This window comes from Callospermophilus lateralis, chromosome 11 (assembly GCF_048772815.1).
Source record: "Callospermophilus lateralis isolate mCalLat2 chromosome 11, mCalLat2.hap1, whole genome shotgun sequence".
NCBI lineage: Eukaryota > Metazoa > Chordata > Mammalia > Rodentia > Sciuridae > Callospermophilus > Callospermophilus lateralis.
The window spans coordinates 36,437,012-36,445,384 of NC_135315.1; the positions used below are offsets into that span (position 1 = coordinate 36,437,012).

The 8,373-nt window shown below is 46.1% G+C and overlaps 1 non-coding gene across 1 annotated transcript; it reads right to left on the reverse strand.

The window, feature by feature from the left end:
- Positions 1 to 7,139: 7,139 nt before the first annotated feature.
- On the reverse strand, positions 7,140 to 7,259 carry LOC143411150 (U5 spliceosomal RNA). Its single transcript, XR_013092842.1, has one exon. It is a non-coding gene; the product is annotated as a U5 spliceosomal RNA (small nuclear RNA).
- Between the last annotated feature and the right edge of the window lie 1,114 nt (positions 7,260 to 8,373).

Below are 8,373 nucleotides of genomic sequence, written 5' to 3' on the forward strand. Positions count from 1 at the left end.
AGGTTAGTAGGACTGCTGTTCCAAGACAGGACGAAACACTGTCCTCCAATTTTAGAACACTGGTACTGTGGAATTTTTGCTGTAGAGTTGAAATTAAATGTTTTACATGAAACCAAAAATGTCATGATTTCTTTTTAAACCTTAATTGATGATGGAAGAGTCACAGGTAGGGAAGGAGCATCAGGAGAAAAAAGCTCTGTTCAGCTTAGCTCTAGACCCCGTCGTTTAGGAATTTAGTAGGATTGCCTTTTGCCCTTCACTGGACTAGCACAAATCAACTTCAGGGGATGTCTTTGAGACTGAAATTCTAGTTACCCAATCTCCCTCGCCCCTGCCCTTCTCACAAATCCACACACACTTGCAGATGCATCAAGATGCCCTCACCCCAACAAGTCCTCATATTCACCCTGTATAGTATCTACAAGGGCAGTGTTGGGTGTATCTAGTATTGGAAATGTAATAAGTTACAAACATGCATGTGCTACTGTGTGCTGCCCATTGTTCTAGGTACTTTATATACATTCATTCATTTCATTCTATCCACAGTTCTTTGGGTAGATACTATTGTAATCTTTGTTTTACAGATAATTAAGAAACCAAGGCACAGAGATTAATGCTTACTGAAAGTTACAAGTGACAGAGTGTGATTGGACCCCTGATAGTCCAGCTCTACCATCTGGGCTCCTAACCACTGTGTTACACTTTCTTTCTATGCTGGAAAGGGAATAGCATTGGGCATGTGCAGTCTGCAGCCCTGGACCTGGGTTACTGCCTAAGAGCTAATTTTTTTTTTTACAAATTATTTCACTTTATAATCACCAAGAGTATTACTTTCTTTCATTGTTGTTTTGTTTTCAGGACTAGAAAATTGAACATTATGCTCAGCTTTCTTTCTTTTTTTAAGTCTCACTAAGTTACCCAGCCTGGCCTCAAACTCATGATCATCCTGTTTCAGCCTCCCAAATAGATGGAATCACTGATGTGTGCCAGTATGCCTGGTAAAGAACTTTGCTTTCTTAAGGCAGGATCTTCCAGAAGATTTTAAACCTTTACAGATGAAGACATACAATATTCTCAGGAAAATAATGTTCTTGCGGTCATATAGAGAATAAGTTGCAACTTTGGGTGATCTTGGGTCCATATACCTCTCCCTACCCTACACTGCATCTGTTGCAGGGCCTTGTCTTCATAAAGAGCAGGGACACTCTCCATACTGTTTTTTGCATGGGGTGGAGAATGCACAGGGGCTCTTCTAAACGGAAAAATCATTATTGTAACTATTACTCCCAAATCTTATGGAAGGTCTGATTGGTTGCAGGATGCTGCAATTGGGAGCACTTTTCAAATCTCAAAGTGAGTCCCAAAAGGATGTGTGTTGCAGAAGTAAGCTGAAGGGAAAATAAGGCTCCAGCCCTGAGAGAGGTTCCTCTGACTCTTGAGCTGACAGGTTGTACTGCTTTCCTATGCTGTTCTTTGGCCCTTGCTTTTAGATCAAGCATAAATATTTGCTTTCAGAATATGAGTCAAGGGTGTAGTTTGAGAGCTCCAAGTGGTGTTGCTAGGGATCACTGGGATATGCACACTCCTGTGTACACACACAAATATGACACACATATTTCTGGCATAGACAAGCATCACACCATCACATTTGTAATGAGAGGTCCCTGCACACAAAGAGGAGCAAAAAGTGCCTGGTGTTGTGGTCTCCATTCCTAGTGCATGGATGTGGCCAGTCATGCCCTGCTTTGGGGTGGGACTGTGGAGAAGCCTATCTTTTCTATCCTGAGACCTGATCAGTCTTTTTTTTTTTGGTACTAGGAATTGAACCCAGCAACACTTTACCACTGAGCTACATCCCCAGTCCTTTTTAATGTTTTTTTTTTTTTTTTTAAATCAGGTATCACTAAGTTTTGAAGCTGACCTCAAACTTGTGATCCTCCTGCCTCAGCCTCTAGGGTCACTGGGATTTCAGGTGTGTGCCACTGCACCCAGTTGAGAAAGTCTTTATAGAGTTGTAGGGACACAATTCCTATTAGGCCTGCTCAACACATTCCCTTGGTCTTAGATCAACCATGCAGGCTGGCAGGAATACCCACATCAGAGCCTGAGCAGGATTCCATGCATAAGTAGGCCTCCTGGCCAGTAGTTGTCTAGCAATGATGCCAGGGATGCTTTCTTAGGTCAAAAGGGAAAGCATTGTTGCTGCCCTGTGTTCCCTAAGCATTGTTGTTCCTCAGGCAAACAAGCTGCTGGCTTTGAAGTCACAGCGGGGATTTGCTCAGGCTGGAGTTGGGAGTCTGAGGGAGAGGACTGGGGACCTCCCCCAGCCTTGCTGTGTTTGTTAACTCCGCCCTGCCTGCCCAGGCCTGGTGCGTTTGATGTCTCTGGAGAAGCAGGAGGTGAGAGACACACCCTGGGGGTCCTCCAAGGGACATCTCCCAAATCCTGCTGAGCCTGCAGTCCCACCCAGGAGCAGGACATAGACTAGGTCCACATCCTGAAGGGCTGATGACCGGCCTGCTGTGGAAAGAACACTTGATCCCTTCCTTCAAGGTGGTCTGCAGGGTATGATCCAGGGCACAAGGGAGGTTTGCTGCTTGCCTTGGATACTGCTTTTATTTAGGCAGCATCAGGTGAGAGTCAGGGGAAGACTTAAAGGAAGAAAGAGGCATCCAGAGACAGGAGCCAAGGACAAGTATATGTGCTTTGCCTTGAGGTCGACTCACTCTCTTCTCCCTTCTTACCCTCCATCCATGGCCTCCCTGACTGCAGCACGAGGCCCCACCCCTTTTCTCCCAAGCCAAAGCAGCATGGGCAAACAACTTGCCATTTCCCAGGGACAGCTCTGCTGAATTCCTGCTTCCAAAGCTTTAGATTATGACCAGAGATACTGCCACCTGCCTTCTACCCACAACCAATAAAATGAACTGGAGAGAAGTCCTGTAGGGGCTGGGGAGAAATTCTGTGAGAGCAGGGACCTGGGTGAGATCCTGTTCTCATGAGGCTGGCTCCTTGGGCTTGCTCCAGGATTTCACCATGTTCCAAAGCATGGTGACTGGACATAGGAATGGGACAAGTAAAACCTTATTATTAACCAGTTCAATGTCCCATATGACAGTGAGCCATGAACAGCTTTACTTCTCTCTCTCTCTCTCTCTCTCTCTCTCTCTCTCTCTCTCCTGCCATATCCTACCCTGCACATGGTTTGTAGATTCTCACCCCCACCCCCATCCCCTCTCTCCAGCTTTCCCTATCTGTCTATTCCCCTTACCCAGACATGTTGCAATTGAGAAAGAGCTTGTTTATGATAAGACCTTGAAATCTGGAGTTATAAATCCTGCCTAGGATGACTGCCTATCTCTGTGCTAATGCTTGTGGTGCCAAAAGGAGGCTCACCTGGTTGTGACCCATTCACTCTTACTGCCTGGAGCTCCTCGCTCCTCCTCTGCAAATACAGGACAATGGGCAAATAAGAGTTACCTGTCTCAACAGGTGTTAGCTGGGCCTCACTTTCCTACAGGGTGATGGGGAGGTCACCCTCAGCCCACCCACTCTGGGCATTCCTGTGATTGTGAAAACCCACCTTCAAAGTTGACCCTTCCTCTGCCCCTCATGACTTCAGCCACCTTGATGGCTTCTGGGTCCACCCACTATTAGGAGGCAGGACCTGCACTGTTTGGAAGGCCCTGGTGTTATCCCTTTTATTTTTGGACATGCCTCTCTTGTGGTACTTATACAATGGGTACTGGGTCATGTCCACTACACTGGGCATTTTCTGCATTAGCCTTCTCTATTAAGCTATGAGTTTCTTGAGGGAAGGAATATTTTTTTCCTTGCTTTCATTTTTTTTTTTTAATTTTTGGCAGCTCTGGTGATTAGACCCAGGACATCATACACACAAGGCAAGTGCTCTACCACTGAGCCACATCCCCAGCCCAAAACTATTTTCTATTCTTATGCCCAGTGTAGACAGCACAGAATATAAATATTTGTTACGACTAGGTGATTGCAGTTGTCTCAGTACAAGCAAATATTTATTGAGGGCATCATATGTGTAGTGACTTCACTAAGCAGTAGGGGCACATTGATTAATGAGACACTGTTCCCACTCTAAGGGACTTGTGCTGGAGTCAAGGAGGTGTAGGGAAATTTCTCTTGCCTGGGGGCCCTGAGGGCCCTGGGGGCCAGAGGAGGGAGATAGGTTATGGGGACCCTAGGGAACCTGCTTTGACAAATTGGAAATCTGAGGTCTTAAGAAAGTTTGCCCAGGGGCTGGGAATGTGCCTCAAGCAGTAGCATGCTTGCCTGGCACGCATGCAGCCCGGGTTAGACCCTCAGCACCACATATAAACAAAGATGTTGTGTCCGCTGAAAAACTAACTAAATAAATAAATATTGAAAAAAAAAACCTTTTAAAAAAAAAAGAAAGTTTGCCCAGAAGGAACTTAGAGATTACCAGATGCCCCAGACCCAGGTAGATACCCATTCACCCTCAACCTCAGTACATTTCAGAATTGCCCTGTTAACTCACCAACCTGCTGCAGGTCTAGCTGCTCCCTGTGATTTTAGTATCCTCTCAAAAATGTGGATCAAAGTTTTTTCTTGTGTCTCTACTTGGAAAAATTTTTTTTCAGCCCATTAGCCCTAGGACAAAAAGAAGTGAAATTTGTCCCCACTGGGCCCCAGCTGGAGCTGCATTTGAGAGCTGTGCCCATGCTGCCCTGTGCGCTCCCTGTGGATTCAGTATCAGAGCTGCCTCTGACCTCAGGAGGAAGGAAGAAGAAGACTGTCGCATCTGCCCAGAACTCAGTTCATCCCCATACATGTTTATGGAGTGTCTCACCTGTGCCAAATGCTGTCATGGCCAACTGAAGCAGAGAGAATAATAACAGGGGCATACACAGGACTCGTATCTGAGAACCTGGGAGAAGAACAAGTTGATCTCTTGGAACCAAGGGTCAGACCAGGTGATAGAGAAGTTGTTGCAGTACCAATGTCATTGTTGCATGGAGGGGACTTTTACTGCCTGGGATGAGGGTCCAGCAACACGCATGGACAGTGTCCTGTATGCACAGTATTTCCTGCATGGCTCCCTCTGGAATTTCTTGACTGAAGTACCACTAGTGGCAGAGAAGCAGGGATGAATGTTTCTCAAAGGGGTCTGGATTTTAGAGCACTGCAAACATGAAATTTCTTTGAAGCTTCATATTTTATCTTAAAATGCATTTAAATTATGTTTCCTACCGCAATGTATGAACTTGCTTTTATATATAAATGCAGTTAAGTCAGGTGTTGGTAATATATAATCCCAGTGATTTAGAGGCTGAGGCAGGAGGATAGCGAGTTCAAGGTCAGCCTTTGCAACTTAGAAAGACCCTAAGCCCTTCTCTTTTAGTGAGATATTGTTTCAAAATTAAAAAAATAAAAAGGACTGAGGATGTGGTTCAGTGGTTAGGCACCCCTGGGTTCCATTCCAGGTACCAGAGGCTGAGCTGTTTCTCCTGTGGCTTAATAAACTTGCCTTTTAGGATAGAGGGCCCAGATACATGTACTACATTTCAGAGAGCCACTCCAATGTGGGCCTCTAATACAGTAGCACAGCTCTTGCCCTTGATACCAAATTACTCCTCCAAATTTGTCCTATGCCACCCTGGTCACACACTCCTCCAGTCTGATAACTGAATGATTGTCCCTCTACCTCTGGGCTTATCCTGGTCCCTCTAGAAGGGTTTGGAGTTTATGGATCCTGCAATCCTATTCCCCAAGTATCTGGGTCAGTGGCTCTAAACATTTTTCCAAGTCAAGTGTAGTGGTGCACACCTGCAATCCCAGCTTCTAAGGAGGCCGAGCAGGAAGATCACTTGAGGTAAGAGTTTGAGGCCAGTCTGAGTAACAAAGGAAGATCCTGTCTTTACAGTTTTTTTAGAGAAAAAGAGCAGGTCAGGGGTAGCAGTGAGTTTGGGACCCCGAGGGGAGTTTAAAACTAATAATCTGGACTAGGGATTGTCCTTGTATGACCTTTGGGATAATGCCCCACTTTGATTTTCCTGACAGGACTGCTTTATCTGTTCAAGGAAACTAGAAATCCAGACTGCCTGCTTATCTGATGATGTAGAAGTAAGGCCTTCCAAAGTCCATAGTAGGTTTGTTATGGAGTCACTATATCAGCATTTTTCACATTTTAAAAGAAGTGCAACCCAGTTATTGATTGATTGATGCCCTCATGCCCATGCTTATTCATTCAGCAACTCTTTTTAGAGAACTTACTATGTAGCGGACACTGTGTGAGGTGCTGATGAGAGGGTGGGGAGCGAGAATGAGTGCCCTTAGAGCTGGCAAATGGGCATCAAATCAAACAGCCTCTAGGGAATCAAACCAAACAAGTCCAGGTGGGGTAAGCCCAGGGTTTTCTGTCGACAATTTTCCTCCCTCTGGGTGTTCTGCTTGTGTAAAGATACAGCTGGTAGGTCCCAGTCTAAATCAGAGGTAATGAGGAATTGTCTGTGATCTCTCATATGAAGGTTGAAAAATCATAAAATGAAATTCTCCTCCAAGTCCCTCCACCTGCTCCACGGCCCCAGAGACCATGCATCAAACCCTGTGCATAAACACTTGAGAATGAGGAAATCCATTGCTTCATTTCATTCTCACCTTAGAACTGGGAGGTTAGTGACCTGGTGCTGCCCATTGCACAGATCAAGAACCCAAGATCTTAGAGAAGTGAGGCAGCCTGCCAAAGCCCAGGGCCAGGCCAGGACTGAGATGAGGTTTACGAATGAGACTGGAGGGAGTGGGCCCAGGGCGTGACTTTTTTTTTTTTTTTGCTACCAGAGATTGAACCCAAGGGTACTGAGCCACATCCCCAGCCCCATTCCCCCACCCCTTTTTTTTAATGTATTGGGGATTGAACTCAGGGGCACTTGCCCACTGAGCCACATTCCCTGCTCTATTTTTTTGTGTTTTATTGAGAGACGGGGTCTCACTGAGTTGCTTAGTGCCTTGTTTTTGCTGAGGCTGGCTTTGAATTTATAATCCTCCTGTCTCAGCCTCCTGAGCTGCTGGGATTACAGGTATTCACCACTGCGCCTGCCTCCCCAGCACTTTTTTATTTTATTTTTTAATCTTTGCACACCTTTATCAGCCCTGCAAATGCAAGGCCTCAAAAATTTGGGCTAAGTCTCAGAATTGTTCCCCACAGAAATTGTTTCCCCACGGTAAAAGGCAAAAGAGTTATACAATCTTAAGAGAAACCAGAGTATCCCTAGCCCTTTTTAAAAAATGTTTTATTAGAGACAGGGTTTCACTGAGTTGCTGGGGTCCTCACTAAATTGCTGTGGCTGGGCTTGAACTTGCGATCCTCTTTCCTCAGCCTCAGGAGTTGCTGGGATTACAAGTGTGGGCCACCACACCTGGCCAGGGTGTGACTCTTGATTCTTCTCAACAGTGCTGGGCAGGCAGCCGCCAATGACTTGCTAGACAGACCCCCATGGATCTGGAGACTCTAACCGCTGCCCTTTATCTCTTCTCCCGATGGTGCACACAGATTGGATGGCTCTAGGCAGCAAGATCTCTGGACTCTAGAACACAGCTAAGGACGTGCACAGCTGGTGGGACAATGGAAACACCGGCTTTGAAACATATTCAAACAAACCACACCCCGCACCCTCCTCTGCCAAAACTGACCAATGACCCCAGAACTGGGACTGGATTGTTCCTGAGAAACCTGGCACGGCTTTGGCAATTGCCTGACAAAGGTTTGCAGCTCTTTGCCACCATTCATCTTTAGAGTATCTTCATCTAAGCCTTTACTGCCATAAAGGAAAAGTCAGCTGCATTTGGAGTGAGTGGGATTGTTCAGCTAGTCGTGTTTAGAGTCACCTTTCTATGACATTAAGATCTCGAGGAGAGTCACTGGAAAGTCTGTGAGGCCAGCTAATTCCACTGCAAGTGAGGAATGTGTTTATTCTTCCAAGGGGCAAAGATCCCCCACTCAAAGTGACGCTGCTACATTGTGTAACCAGGAACACGGGTTGTTGCTGATGTAAACAAATAGCCAGGGCAGAGCTGCCAGGAGCCTGGGTCTCCTTTTCCCAGAGGTGTTTCTTATGAATGGTTGTGCCCAGTGAAGCAATTTCCTGCCTTCTAAACTTCTGCCTACCAAACCACATCTCCTATCTATCACTGCCTGGCTCTGGGTCATAAAGCAATTCACCCCAAGCCAATCAGAGCCTGGGCAGAAGTCCTTGAGTAACAGGAAAATTACCCTCCACCTGCAGACACTTTGCAAGCTAGTGGCTTTGCAGTTTCTGAACGTAAATATCACGTGCCTTACCCCATGGCCTACCTCTGCTCATGGGAGATGTGGGGCCCACA